This window comes from Zootoca vivipara, chromosome 4 (assembly GCF_963506605.1).
Source record: "Zootoca vivipara chromosome 4, rZooViv1.1, whole genome shotgun sequence".
Taxonomy (NCBI): Eukaryota; Metazoa; Chordata; class Lepidosauria; order Squamata; family Lacertidae; genus Zootoca; species Zootoca vivipara.
Window position 1 is genome coordinate 21688872 of NC_083279.1, and position 16562 is coordinate 21705433.

Here is a 16562-nt window from a genome sequence, read left to right on the forward strand (position 1 = left end):
TCATACAAGCAGATTTTGTGGGGTGATAATGTAACGTTAATCATACACAGAGTAATCCCATTGAAATTTCATTATCATGCCACAAAATCCATCACAACTGTTAACATCCAGCTGTCATACAGCTTCAATGGGGGGGGGAACCCCACACCCTTCTTTCATATTAAGTATTATTAATAATAATATGCATAAGATTTTTAGATCTGGGTTTGCCACTGAAAATACACTCAGCATAGAAATCATAGGATTGTAGAGTTGGAAGGAATCATGAGCAGTATCTAGTCCAACCCTCTACAATGCGGTAATTTTTGCCCAACGTGGGGCTCAAACTCACAACCCTGGGATTAAGAGTCTTCTACCGATTAAGCTGAGTCTTGCTGAGTATAGTTGTATGGTTAATGTGTCAGTAAACACAGATTTGTTACCAGCGTAGTAACCAACCATTAGCCAGCTGTGGAGTCCAGTTTTGCCTCGCTGTTAAAATTCTATTAAAATTATATGTTAAGCATCCAACCTTGCCCCATAAATAGGAAATAGACATTGGAGAGAGCATCTTAAAGGGAGTGGGGTTGTGGATATGAAGTCCTATGGTGAGAAATGTGATCGGTCTAGATTTGAAAGAAACTGTTTATAAAATACAGTTCTGTCGGCATATGACAATCATCCATTTCAAACATATTTACAATCTGTAAAGTGAGTTGCGCTGGAGGTTTTATATGCTAAATGCCAACCTTTTCCATTTTCATATTTATGTTGTGGCATTTTGAAGAGGAAAATTAAAGAGATAAAAGGTTGTGGGGGTACTTAAAGGACATTGTTTAGATTCTGAACTAGTCACCAACTGTTTCCTTACTTCAGAAAAAATTAACATCAACTCTAAATGGAAGTCATCATATCCTGTATCTGTAGCAGATTGCTAAAAGTTCCTTAAATAAGTTCATGTTCTTTAGAAATCCAACACCAATGAGACAAATTTGTAAGAAAGCTGGTTTTATTTAGAACTCACTGGAGTTTAATTTTCAAGACAAAATAGGCTGATGGCACAATTCTGTACCCGCTTAGCTGGAAGTAAGGCCTATTGAACTCAACGGGGTGTGTTTGAGTTGACATATATAGGATTTATACCATCTGTGGTGTCAAATGTACAATATTGTTCTATGCATAAGTTTTGTATTTTGTAGGATTTTGTTTATTAAGAAAGGAAACTTTTTAAAAAAATAAGTTTTAATTCTTTTCTATGAATTACTGTAATCGGGATTTGTTGTATACCAATACAAGTAGAGCAGTATCAGGTATCTGGCACATCATCTGCTGTTGGCAAATATTCCTGCTCATGTGAAACGGGGCCAAATGAAATGAAATGTGAAATGCATGGATGCATTTCACAGATCAAGCTTGTTGTTGTTTTTTTTAAAAAGACTAAATAAAAAATTAGGAACCATGGTGGGGAAAGAAACCAGTACAAATTGGGGCCATTTTCTAGGAGCCAGGGAGATTCACTTATTCCAGTCCCTAGGAATCACCCACTCCCCAATGGCTTACAATGACAGCACTTTCCCGTCCGTGTGGCTGTGTGGGAGAGCGCAATACACAAACACTCCTCTTCAAATGGCACAGTTTTAATCACGATTCTCTCCTCGCCATGCACTCATGTTATTTCACATCTCATCTAGTGTTCTCCTGTCAGTATTGGACTGGGGACAGCAGTCTTTGGTGAGCCAGAATCCCATGGAGAAAAACCAGTAAATCAAGAAGGAAACCAGGACCAAAAGGGTCGAGAAGTTGGGAAGACCTTGCTGTCCAAGCAAGGCTTAAATGGAGGAGGAAATGCTCTTCTACTGGCTGCTGCCCAGGAGCATCTAACAGTCAATGGAGTGGGGATGGTCCTAAGATGTCCTGAGAATGCTCAACTGCTTGTGCTAAAACTGGAACATGCAGTTCAGTGGCTCGACACATGGGACAGCTACACACAGACCCAAAGGCTCGTGAGTTCCAGACCCATCAGCTCCTGAAAGGCCCTTAGGCAGCAACTCCTCTGGGAGTTAGTCCCATTGAGCCAAGCGAGAACTGCTTATCTGAGCTGACATGCACCCAATAACAATACTAGAGAAGAGAAACCTAACTCATAATAAGAAAACGCTCACTACTCAGCCGTATATAATAATTATTCATTCACATCCAAGACTCAACAGTTAAAAGATACGTCTCCTAGCAACCTTTTGGCTCGGACATTTCCTCTAAAACACACTTGGCACATCCCATCGTGCTGCACATGGGGAATGCTTGCGAAAGGGGTGATGATGGACAGGTGTGAGGCTTTGGGGAATCGGCTTCTTCCCCCGTGGCCGTAAATGAGCAGATCAAATGGAATTCTTACCAGTTAGTTTCTTTAATAAACACAGCAAAGGACAAAAGAAAGTGTCCACCAAGAATGGTGGTGCTCCCAATTAAGGCTCACCCCCCATCCCTAATAATCTATGTCACTCCCATGCCTTGTAATCACGTACCCTCTGCACTCTCTGTTCTGAGACTTCCTGAGCTCTTCTTGACCTTGGGAAGGGTGGTGGAGGAATGCTGTCCAGAGATTGTGAATCTGTTAACCCTCTCTCTTCCAGTGCTTATTCTCCTAGCTGTTCCCCATCCAGTATTTCCCAGCTTCTGCCTTCTAAACTATGCCCCTCTGCAAACCACTGCTCCAAATCTATACTGTCCTCCTGCTCCTGGAAAGCTTCAGGAGCAGGGGGAGGGAGTGGCTCCCACCATTCTTCCTCAGTGCAGCCCTCCTGAGCACGGTCTCTGACAGCAAGCAAGCAACATGTGGACACCTCTGTTTTCACATTTCAACTCTTGCGAACACCACATCTGTGCTTCACCCCCCCTGCTGCAGCTGGGCTGAGCCACACAAATGCCCCAAAGGGACTCCCAATCTTGTTTAGTCTCAATATCCAACCTCTCCTTCATATGACTGCTAGGCAGGTAACACCTGGTCCTTCAAGATGCCCAGACCAAGAAGATTTATGGGGAGGCTGGACTGATTAACTCACACAGGAGAAAGAACATTTGTGAAACTTTGTTTGACATTTATCTCAGCAGCTGGGAAATAATCGGTTGAAAGAGGAAAACATCTATGTGACTGTAAGGGAAAGATCTGGATTATTATGGACTCGGAGAGACGATTTGAACTTTAGAAAAAAGACGGCAGTGGACGGTTGCGAGGAATCCCCAATTTCTTGAAGCATGGGAACACAAAAAAAAATTTTTAGATGATTTGGCATAACATTCGGTTTGATTGATATATATGTGTATAATTTGAAATAATGAATGTGATATAATTGGTTTTAATTGGAAAAATTAATAAAAATATATTTAAAAAAAACACAAGATGCCCTAGAGAATATCACAGGGCTGTGACCCCCCCCCTCCACAGGCAGTTTTCCACCTTTGCCTCTGCACTGTGGAATTCTTTTCGCTCTGCCACACGTGAATCATCCATGTACAGTCAGGTAGTTTTTGCTCAGGAAATTCAGATTGGCCCCTGAATTTCTGTTTTAACTGGTTTTATGATACCACTTCATTGTTTTCGGGTTAATATTCAAAGTGGTTTAGAAATACTTTGAAATACTTTGAAAGAAATAAAAGAAATATAAAGGATTAAACATGCCATATTGCTAAACCAATTCAAATGTGAAGAGCATATAGTCAGGGTTTGCTCTTCAATAGCCAGCAGCCATTAGGGATGTATTCATCCATCTGTTTCTGGTCTGTTTCGTTTTTTCATGTATTCACCACCCACAAGTCTGTTGCATCTGGTTTCCACATTAATCTGCAATTTATTTATTTTTAATCCACACACACACAATAAAATAATATTAAATTGTGTTTAAATACATATTTTTTAATATGCATGTTCTCTCAAAATATTCATTTTAAAATATATTTTGATATGTCTGCCAAGAACTGGGAGTGAGAAACTATATTTATTCCACCGTTCCATAATTTCAAGGCAGTTCATATAGGATAAGGCAATTAATACAAATAAAACATCAATGCAATAATAATAATAATAATAATAATAATAATAATAATAATAATATATTAAGCACATAACAGCAGCAGCAAATTAACTCCTTGGTGATGTGCAATACCTAGCCTCCAAAAACATATGCACTGGAATATTTCATAAAAAGTCGAGCGGGATATGTTGAGATAAACTTCCATTGACAATCGGGGTAAACTAATCTGTCAATTTCCATTTCTCTCCGTTTCTCCTTTTTCCAATCTTAAATTCAGTTCTTCATATTTCTACATTGCAGTTTTATTATTTTTATTTTAAAAAACGCCCTTCTTGGACATGCCCTTCATGGTTGTAATATTTGAGGAAATTGTACATAAAGAAATTTTTGATGATTTTGAATGAGCAGATAATGCTATTATCCTTATCAGAAGGTTCTAATCTCTACTATTAAAATCCCCAGATTTACTTCTCATCATCATTATGGCAGGCTATCCATAGTTCCAACATAAAAATCTTTGGAAAATCTGAGCTTGGTTTTATGATATAGAAATGTCCAGAAGTTGCCTTTCGCAAAAAAAGCTAACACATGAAGTTAGATTAGTTTTCCTACACATCTCAACAAACAACTTCTGTGCAATGTTTATAATGCAGAAATGCAATGCCCTCTGCCGAAGGCGATAATAAATATATGGAACATACAGAAAATTGAAATATTGTTTTTATAGCAAATATATATACTGTAGTTACCTGTTATTCCGTCTTCCTTTCTCAGCCAACACCTATGATATGCATTTTTTTCCCTTTTGTGACTTCTCCCTGTTGACAAGAAATTGGAATTTATGACATGTGTGAAATCATAAACTTGACTTATTTATAATTGTATAGACATTATACTAGGTGATCATTTTTGTTATATTGAAAATGGGTATATTTTAAAAGCCTGCTAAAAGGAATAAAAATAAAATGCCCTCAAGTAAATCCACCAGCATTTTAGTATTAATTTCTCCCAACACGCTCATTTTTTTGTATATTTTTTTCTGGGAAGCAATTTCCCCTGTTTTGGCATCCATCTCTTGCATCTTATTTTATGCATATGTTACTTGGCTGGAGAACGGAATTGCAAACTGTGGAGAAGGGCAAATGCTATTGGACGGCTGTGTTTTGGTTTGGGATATTGTTTTGGAAAGCGTGGATCAGGTCGGCTCGTCTTTAAATGCAGACTGAATCAACTTTCTTTCCCCATCAATATTTGAAAGCTCAAAGGCCACGGCGACACTGAATTGCAGTGATGCAAAACAGCAACTGAAAAGGGACGGATCCAGGCTCCCAAAGCAAGGCTTAAATGAAATATTTCGAACCGTAGCAAAGGGGGAGAGCAAAATAAAAGACGAGAGCGAGAGAGAATGCAAACATAAGCGTGATTGATAAAAAGTTAAATTGGAGATGTTAAAGAACAGACATAGATATCTATATCTGTATCTATCTATGTCTATAGATGTACACATATACGTACATAGAATGACAGAGCACTGGAGCCTGCGACCATAACAATAGCAAACAGAGCAGGGTGCACTTTTGACTGAGCACACTGAGAAAATGCCATACGGGAGGTTAAAAAGCTTGCTGCCCATCACATCGCATTGGCTGTTTGTGTCTAATAGAGTGGAAAGGTACAGGACACTCGGTATTAAAAATTAAAATGATCCACATAAATAATTACTCTAGAAGCTCGGCACATGAAAGTCCATATGGGAGAGGCATGATAGAAATATATTTTATGTATCAGAACACGGTTTTAAAACAGCATTTCCAGGGAAGGAGAGGGTGATGTGAGCTAGGTTTTGTTTTGTTTTTCAAAATCTCCGCCTGAAGCCTCTGCAGTCCACTGATGCCGAAATAACATGGAAGTGACTCTATGAGCTGCCTTCTGCAGTGGCATTTGGGGGCTGATTCTGCTTTGGTGAAACGTTCCCATCAGACAGATATTATGCATGTTGTCTCAGGAGTAATTCCCACTGTGTTGCACGGGCCTTACTCCTGGGGAGTAAGGCTAGTAAGGATGTTTGCACAGGCTTGCATCCCGAGAAAGACAGTCCAACAAATTTGGATCATGTTCCCTTTGTGTGGAAGCTCTTAGAAACATCAGGTTGTCTCTGTTTTCTTTTTCCTCCCATCTTTGCAAGTTGTCATGTGCGTTTTCCCACATGCAACGATGCTTTCCCCAGAAACGGAGACTCTGTGACCTCTGACTGCGACTGCTTTATCTTGAGGACACGTCTTGCTCCTTATTTACCACTTGCACTTTTCTGCCATCGAGTTCTGATAGAAGAAAGAGTTCTCTACAAATCAAAGCGGTTTGACTGAAAATACCCGTGTCTTTATTAAACAGCTTTTTGGGAGGGGGGGATTTTCTTCTTCTTCTTATTGACGTTATAAATAAAACACAATGTCTGATAAATATAGAAATATTTCAACAACAGTAAGTAAGTACTATTTTGTGCGCGCACCTCTAAATTTATTTCATTTATATTACCAGGTAATTTTTGTATAGCATTTCCACTGGATTCTCTAGAGCTACATACATACATCCTTCACATCCTTCATTAAACGTTTTTAAATATGTTCTTACACAAATTCTCTGAATGCTTATTTTTATATTCTTAGAGGATCCCTTTAGTAAAAACTAGGGGAATGCAATAATAATAATAATAATAATAATAATAATAATAATAATACAATACAATACAATACAATACAGCACTGCTAAGGACACATAACAGAACACACCTTATGTTGATATTGCTGTATTAACCCTTTGGCATGAAATTCAGATAATACGCCTGATTTCTGGACGCATTATCATTGTACCACATTTATTTTTGATCCTCAAGATACAGCGGCCACATTCAGAAGTCACGGCGTTTCCCTTGTTCGCAGGGTGGCAACATCGAGGGAAATAACAGGGCAACTTGCAAAAAAAAATTGTGCGGAGAAACAAACCCAGCATGCACAACATTAATATAGTTTGCAGTGACTATCTGATGCCCAAAGGATTGGCTGATTATGCTGATTTTTCATCTGTGCTTTCCCCAAACTTCAGATGCCACCCGAACTAAAATCATTACTGCGCTTATAAAAACATTATGCTGGCAGGTGGTCAGATTCAATCAAGATTGAGATTAATTTTTTATGGCTGTGCTCAAGTATGTAGGAATAAGAATTCAAATCTCGATGCAATGAGGGGGTTTTTTTGTGGGAGGAGTAAAAAAGTATTCAGTGAGAAAGGACAAAGCTGTGTTTTGGGTGTTGAGGGTGCTTATTATTTTGATTCAGAAGAACCTACTATGACCATCGAGGCCAGTGGGCCCGATGCCCAGTTATCTGACAATTAGTAGGATCATGCTTGACAAACCAGTACCACTGTCAGCTGGAGGAAAAAATACTACCAGGAGAGGATATCAGGTGTTCGTGTGAGGAGAGTACCTCTGTTGGCAAGCATAAGATGCCACTGGCAGATGCCACACGAAGGAAGAGTGGCCCTTTGGTACAAGCTTGTGAATCTGAGTTGCTGAATATGAGAGAAGTAGGGTCTAAAGAAAGCCAACTGAAAAATGTGGGTTGGTAGAAAGCTGAGCTGAAAAAAAATATTTGGTCTGAGATGGGGTATAGATAGACTGTAATGGAATTAGGCTTGATGAAAATAGTCTAATAGCCACCTCAAGTCCCATTTTCTTCCTTTTCTGCTTGCTCTTAACAGGGATGTAGTTTTGCCTCCATGATTTTCTATTGGCTCACGGCTGGGTTCTGGCTCACCATACAAAAATCCTCTTTTTTGTGATGTGCAAAGGGCTGCCCCCCATCATAGCGGGGTGGCGGTGACAACACTTAAATGTTCCCACCCTCAAAAATCCACTGTAATATTTTGGGAAAGCATTTGTTTGCTGTGCATTTGGACACCTCTGACGCAAATATTTCATGGTGGCTCAGGAGATCAAGGAGCAGAGTTTTGTCTATGTTTGGATACAAATAGACACCATTTTGAACCAAGAGAGTGGACTGAACCTTTCAAAAGTGCACTCTTTGTTTGTTTGTTTGTCCTGTTTGTTTGTTTGTTGGAATTCTTGAGCAACGCCAGGTATGAGTTTGCTAGTAATAAATAAATTAACCCTACCGATACAGTCCAAATGCATTTTCTCAGTCAGCCCTCAAAATTTTAATTTAGAATATGGACAGTTGTGAATCACGACTGTCCCATTTTCCCTTGTGGGTGTTTATGATTCAGAGACAGTATAACAATAAAACAACCTTTTTTAAAAAATAAAAAATATCAATATAACCAGTGCACTATGAATCAATTTTTATCTTTAAAATCTTCTAGTCTTCTCTCCCCTGCTCCTCCATCCTTCTGTTTTCATCTCACTACATATTTGTCCTAAAAGTCAAGCCTTTCTAAAATAGTAGTAACAATAACAATAAAATATCCCACCAAGCTTTTTGTTGTTCTTATTGCCAGTCCCCATACATAATTTTTAGCTTGTGCTGGGTTTTTAAAATTTGTTCCATTGCTGCATTGCTTTTGCCATTTTTGATTTTAAGCCGCCTTTATTTTAAGGCAGGGGAGAAAGGCATTATCGACAGAAGCAGAAGCTAGAACAAAAATATCTCATTGTTCTATCACAGCCTGGTCTTTTTTCTTCTTCTTTTTTGTAAAGTGATGCAGAAAGAGATACATCTCTCCACACTCCTTTCGCCTTTTCAGTGCTATTATGATGTGGCATCAGTTATAAATAGTAAATTAATTACTCTGTGGTCTCCTAAATCAGAAAGGGGGGGGGGGAACAGGTTTATATGTGTGACTCGAGAGAAGAGAATCGGCCAAGAAACAACCCACGAACAAAATAGAGTCATCACCCACATTGCGTTGCACCACAGCCTAATTCGACGTGTCAGGGACTAATCAGCTCCATTTCACCGTGCTTTGCTCCATAAAAGCAGATTTGTTTAACTACAGCCTCCATTTCAGCATGACTGAGAATGAAGAATAACCGAAGCCAGGCAGATCTCCCCGGTTAGAGCTTGGGCACAGAGTGAATCCATCATTTGCTGAAGAGGCAGAGAAAAACTGACAGGCTCATTCATGCCTCAGAGTCATTTTTAGGCCTATTCAGAATTATAATCTGTGCACTTTGGATGAACTTCCCCACTTCTTAATTTAGCACATGCAGCCATGTGGCGAGGCCCGGCTGCCTCCCAATAGGACGGCGATGCTCCTCTAGGACAGAAGCACCTCCGAGCTCTTTTTCTTCCCTCATTTCAGGCTGCCTATTTGAACTTTACACAGACATGTAAGCTCCATTTAGAGGAGGGTTTCAGAGTTAATTAAATGCTGAATTTGTTGCTTTAGAAATTACAAGATGCCTCAAGGCTAAGTTGTTGCATTCCAGCCACAATTTAAATTTGAGATTAAAGGTGCTTTTTCTTTTTTTTTAATGATGTTTTACCTCACCTCCCCCCATTTCTTTCATTATTATTATTTTTTGCTACATGTGTATTCTTAGCAAACAGTCATCTCCAGGCTTTAAGCTAAAAGTTTGCTTCTTCTTTTTTAAAAAAAACCCAACAACGCAAAGTGTAAAATGTAAAATGTTATACATCAGCATTTCTTTTCTTTCTTTCTTTTTTGAAAACTACCGTGTCAAAACGGCAAACAGGTACGCGGCTATAAATTGGAGCAGGATGTAAGTGAATGCTTAAGTCAAGTGGTTTTAGGTTTGGTTCACGCTGTCAAAATTCATACTTCAGTCTGTGTGATTGCGAGTGACAGCGCAGAAGCATGGGAAGCGCCAAAGGAATACATGTGAGGAATGTGTAAGTGAAAAGTGACAAGTTGTATTAAGAAGCAGAGTTTGGCATATGGTCACTCCTTCAGCCAAGATCAAGGAAAGACCATCCCACCCAAACTATCACTCTTCTCTGCAGGTTAGGGACTCCTACGAATACCTACGAATACCTGCTCTGTACTACGCAGAAATTCGGCCTTTAGTGATGTGGCACCTGCCTCTTGGAATACCCTCCCATTAGATACTATACAGGCACCATCTCTGTTGCCCTAGTGGTGGCTGAGAGACTGAGACTGATGAATTGGAAGATCCGATTCCCCTTAGTCAATGGCTCAACAACATGACAATATTGGTGACATATGAGTGGACAGTTTACAGACGCAGATTTTCTTTAGATAAATACAGGGTGATTCATAATGAAGTATACATTATGAATCACCCTGTACAACAATATTTGGAATGAGTTTACACAGAATATATTAGGTTATTGATAACTATGTGTGCATTAGGCTAATAAGATTATCTTCTTCTTCTTCTTTGGCGATCACTTGTAGCTGAGTAAGATTGTCTTCCATAAACACGGTTTTAACAATGAGTCCATAAGTGACTGTGGAGGCCAATTCTGGATCTGCACGTCATTCCACAGTAGGGACATTGGTTTCCGGGCGGGAGTTGATCACGGTGTGGATTTGCCAAGCGTGCCTTCCTCTTAGCACGTTTCTCCATTGTGTCCTGAGATCGAGTTTCTTCAAAGACCATCCATGACACCTTTGATAAAGGCTGTTCTCCAACTGGAGCGCTCGCAGGCCAGGGTTTCCCAGTTGTCAGTGTTTATACTACATTTTTTAGATTTGCATTGAGAGAGTCTTTAAACATCTTTTGTTGAGCACCAGCATTACACTTTCCATTTTTAAGTTTGGAATAGAGTAGTTGCTTTGGAAGATGATCATCAGGCATCCGCACAACATGACGAGTCCAATGAAGTTGATGTTGAAGAATCATTGCTTCAACACTGGTGATCTTTGCTTCTTCCAGTACACTGATATTAGTTCACCTGTCTTCCCAAGTGATGTGTAAAATTTTTCTGAGACACCGTTGATGGAATCTTTTGAGCAGTTGGAGATGGCGTTTATAAGTGGCCCATGTTTCACAAGCATATAGTAAGGTTGGTAGTACAATAGCTTTGTAAACAAGCATTTTGGTTTCCCTGAGAATGTCTCGGTTATACACATCTCTAGACGAATGTATGTCAATGTAACTGAGTAATTTTTTCCCCTCCTTTCCATTCTCACTCACTTTTTTTTTCTTTTTTGGTCACTCTATCTTTTTATCAATGAATCAACTCTTCTGATAAAATATTAATAGCAATAATCAAAATCTCTGTTGCTTTTTCAGTGCCAAGTGAAGAAATTTCCCTTATGGCAAGCCTTTTAAGTAGAAATTATTTTTTGAGCGGGCTTCTGCATCGAAATGGTTTTTTTAAAAAAAACACTTTTATTGATTTTTTAAATCGTTTGTGTGTTTGGCACGCTGGGCTCCTTTGGAAAGGAGGGTGTGAGATAAATGTAATTAAATAAATATTAAATTGTACATACATAGACCATGTGGGCCAGTTAAATGGTTTCTTCTTTGAATTTCGTTCAGATGGGAGTGTATCTCATCCTTTTGAAACTGATGTGCCTTCGGAAGGTTTCTACAGGGTAGGGGGGAAGCACACAAGTATAAATGTATCAACTCACATTCAGTTTTATTGACACCTCTGGGCTACGGTATTTTCAAGATGGCTGCACTCCCGCAAAATATGTAATTTGATGGGTCACAGATTTATGGTGAACTCTGGGGAGGAAAAAAAAGTGGTATGAGATTGAAACCCAAGGAGAAATGGAAGTACATGTATTACCAATGCTTGTAAATCTCCTTAGCATTCTCCCCCCCCCCATCGAATCTCCCTGCTTTGTCTTGAATTGTGTCCTAGTTTGTACTTCATTTTTCAGCCATTTCTGTCGCTGTCACACTCCATCATACCCAAAGATTAACACGGCAAAGAGGCAAACAAATACATTCAGAGGGTCAGAAATACAAAGAGCAGAGGATAATTGAGCTCGTCCCCTTCAAATTTCAGCTTGAAAACTGGAGCAGCGTTGTTCTGATGTACTGTAATCCAGGCAGACATCTGAATGATTAAAAGGTAAAAAGTTCAATCTCTGAGGAAGAGCATGTCGGTTGAAATTGTCTAAAACAAAACAGGGCTAATTCTGAGCAGCCGCACCCCTGCCCACGAATCTTGTAAATTTGATTTACTTCAAAAATCAGTTGACCGCAGGGAAAAAGTGACTCCCGAGAAGCTCAAAAGCATTCCACTTATTCTTTGCTCATTCGTGGCATAAGTAAGTATATCAAAGAGACTTTTAATTGATCCAACAGAGAATTACAAAAGAAGGAAGGAAGAACAGAAATGATAGAGTAAAATCATTTCCTGTGCCATTATTGCGGGAAACTCCAGCAATTCAGTTGGGTAATGGCTGATTTTGCAGCGTTTAGGACTCCTCAGATTTTAAATAATACTCAGCTAGAGTTTTATGTAAAGAATGCCATCTAATATTGGCGTGGTGGAGCATGCATGCTGTATATTTCATGTAACGTATTTTCAGACGGGTGTGGCTTTTCATATGAAGCAAACATGACCGCCGGGGGGGGGGGGGGGAGAGCCAAGGGGATTGACATTATGTACGCAATCAACACCATTTTTTTTAAAAACTCATTGCAGTGGTGCCTCGCTTAACAAATGCCCTGCTTAACGAAATTTCCGCTTAACGAAAGGATTTTTCGAGCAGAGGTTGCCTCGCTAGACGAATTCGTTTTATGAAAAATTTGTCTAGCGAATTGCGGTTTCCCATAGGAATGCATTGAAATTCAATTAATGCGTTCCTATGGGCAAAAAAATTCAATGCATTCCTATGGGATTCGCTAGACGAATTTTTCGTTATAAGAAAAGACCCGTGGAACGAATTAAATTCGTCTAGCGAGGCACCACTGTATATGAATCTCTGTGTTGACAAAGGCCATAATCCAGAGACTTGCACATGTGCAATGTTTCACCCTTGCATGCAGTCTGTGAGGGATGCGGTTGGCACAGTCTTTGAGTTGCCTTTTGAGCAACCCCTGTGCCCCCTGAATAAGCAGGGACTCATTCTGAGCTCCACCCTGCCAGCAAGCCTCCCCCTTCCAGGTCTGTACTATCAATCCCATATATTGCAGCAAGCCAAAAAACCTGGCCAATTCTGAATCACAAACTTCAGTCCACCTTATGAGAACAACAACAAAGCCATAAGATGCTTTGTCCTCCCCCCCCCTCTCCAGTTCTGCACTGAAATTCTAGATCTTCCAATAATTGTATCCTTCCCCCATCATACAAGTGCTGGCAAGAGCCTGACTGATAAGGGGGGGGGGGGAACCTTTCACAAGCAAAACAGATGATTCCTGTTCCAATTTTACTTGTGCTCTGCTTAGAGCAAATCCTATGTAGTTCCTGAGCGGGGAGAGGAAGAACGGTGTGGGCTTTACGTTCATAATTTTCATTCCTGCTTTGTGCATATTTTTTCTCTGAATAGTTCCAACGGAATGGCGTTTCAGCTACAAAGCAGAACGTTTCGGGGCAAGCAAAACCCGGTGACGCCCTTACGCTATCTCTGTCTCCGTTGGGACACAAAAGACCCTCCCATCCCCTTTGTCCCAGGAGAAGAGAAATTGGCGGTCAGCGGAGCCGCACGCTGTGTTTATCCACAAGGCAAACCTTTCGCACTTTAATCAGTTTCCTTTTATCTGCCTCTTCCTGTCGGCACCACTCAGCTCAGCTTTCGATCTGATGAGAGGGCACGAGTGTCATGGCAGAGAATGTGAGCTAATGAAAGTGTAAAGCTCTGGTTCAGCAGAGTAGAAAATTCTCATCTAGTCAACAGACATTGCAATCTGATATGATTGAGTTTTTAGTAGACATGGCTATTATGTGTTTAAAGGTCTGGGATTGTTACATTTCTCCTTAACCCTCTAAGCACCAAGCATCTGCATTTTTGTCATCATCATTATTATTTTCCCTCCCACAAGCGAATCTTTTATGAATGTGGCTTCTTCCTTCCTCCCCTCCCTTGCAGCAGTTACACATCAATTCCTGGATTTTTTGCTGCAACATATCATTTTTATTTATTTAGCAGAATTTATACACCGCTTCGTCAAAATGAAAATCTCCAAGCGATTTACATCAAACCGTTAACAGGGAACGATACGAAATAGTCACTAGAATAGCAATGAAAACAGGCTTTAAACGTGGCTAAAGGAAATGATCAGAATATAGATAAAATGAACGTATTTTAAGAGCAAATATGAGCGATGAAATTACATGTCTGTATAGGCTTGCCTAAACAAACCAAAAAAGTTTTCTAGCAGGAGCCATTGTACAGTGGTGCCTCGCTAGACAAATTTAATTCATTCCACGGGTCAATTCGTATAACGAAAAATTCACCTAGCGAATCCCATAGGAATGCATTGAATTTTTTTTTACCCATAGGAATGCATTAATTGAATTTCAATGCATTCCTATGGGAAGCCACGATTTGCTAGATGAATTTTACGTAAAACGAATTTGTCTAGCGAGGCAACCTCTGCTCAAAAAATCTATTCGTTAAGTGAAAAATTCGTCTTATAGGGCATTCGTCTAGTGAGGCACCACTGTATAGATATGGTCGTTAATTACAGATGGAGCTGCCAGACCTAATAGAGTTTTCGATATTTATCACAGATGAAAAGGTTGTCCTGGTTGTTGTTTTTCAAAGACAACCTGAATTTAAATTTGAAATTGAGCAATATCAGTCATTGCACTTTTCCTTCCTTTGTTTTCAACAATTGTACATGTTTGGGCATAGATCAGGCTGCGTTCGGGAGGTTGTGGGCTCTCTACCAGACTTATTTAGGCAGAGGCCAGGCAGGCATCCGTCAGGGATGCTGTTTTTGCATCTTGCAATGTAGAGCTTGCATTAAGCCAAGGGTTGGACTAGATGACCCCCTGGGTCCCTTCCAACTCCACGATCTGTGATGCAAACAGGAGGTCAGGAGTGGTTAACACGGTTGATATGTGCATTTGCTTCTTTCATCCCTTCTCCTTTGATTTGAAGTGTGGAGCATCTTAATTGTGAAGTTAGAAAGTTCAGCCAGAAGAAGCAACTGCAAATTCTCAGGGTGAATTTTATGCACCGAGTTGTTTGGGATCGTGGGATCCTTGGAATAACACACACCTTAACTCTGCAGCATCAGCAGTGTGGAATCCATTAATGCTGATGCAAATATTCTGTGACAAGTGGTATTGGTGGGGGGTAGCTATTTCTTTTTCCTTGCCGAATTCCACAAATGTGTGAAACTGGGACCATTCCTCCCCCCCCCCCGCCACTTTCTATTTTGTTCACACTCCTTTCTGAGTTTTCACTCGTTGCTGATAGTACTGTATTGTGTTCCTTCATGGCACCTATGAGGCATCAGGGGTCAACCCAATTAATCATTTTATGAAAGCAATACTTTGTATTTTTTAAATCTTTTGTTCCACTGCTGGTGGATGGTTGACCGATTTCAGTATATAGTTAGATGATAAAAACCCACATTTCGCTTGTGTGTGTGTGTGTGTGTGTGTGTGTGTAAGCTTTCCCTTTCTTTCTTTTTTTATTTCAGGGCAAATAAAGTTCACTGCATGCCAGTGGCTGTCTACTTCCTCCTCAGCAAGCACGTGGGGGTTGGTTTGTCTGGACCTGCATATTGTTCATTTCACCCACATCTGATAAGAGTGGCTTATACACAAAAACATTTTTTAAAAAAAAAAAAAGAACGTCATTGGGCCTGGACAAATCAGCTTTTTGAGAGCCGTTTTGTTAAACGCAAAGCTATGTTCAGAAATGACTCGCATTAACAGGTTCACATTTATCACAGCTGACAAAAACCTCTAGACATACCTCTCAAGGTTTGGGTGCACAGCGTTCGTATATTTGAGGATATAAAAAAGAAATGCAGTATAGGCTCTGATCCAGCATGCATCTCACACACACACGCAAAATAATTTGTGAAGGCACATCCATGACTTTTGCACTCTTCCTAATATGATTTAATGCATTTTATTGTATTTCTTTTTTATTTCATTCACATGAATCACAAAGCAGCTTACAAAAAACAAACAAACAATGACACAATAGACCATCACAAATGCAACAAAAAAACATATGGAATAATTAACAAATCATCAGTAAAACAATTGCAATCTGTAGTTATTTTTGCTATTAACAAAATCTCATTTTTTAAAAGCTGCTAAATTACAGCCAAAGTCATATTATGGGATTCACAAAGTACAACAGCATTCATAATCTATAAAACAATACTAACAAAATAGCCACCTATATTAACAAAATAGCCCTGAAAGACTTGCATCCCAGTTTTCCTCTGGTACAAGTTGGAAGGTATGCTTCTAAACCATATTTTAAAAGCACATAGCTTCCCCCAAACCATCCTGAGAACTGTAGTTTGTTAAGGGTTCTGGGAACTACAAATTCCAGGGTTCGTTGGGGGAATTTTGGGATTTCATTTATAATGAAATGGAAAAGATGTTCATATATTCATTCAGGAAGACGCCGGAGGGGTTTCTATTAGGAATACCAGAAAGTCTAAAAGAAGCTGAT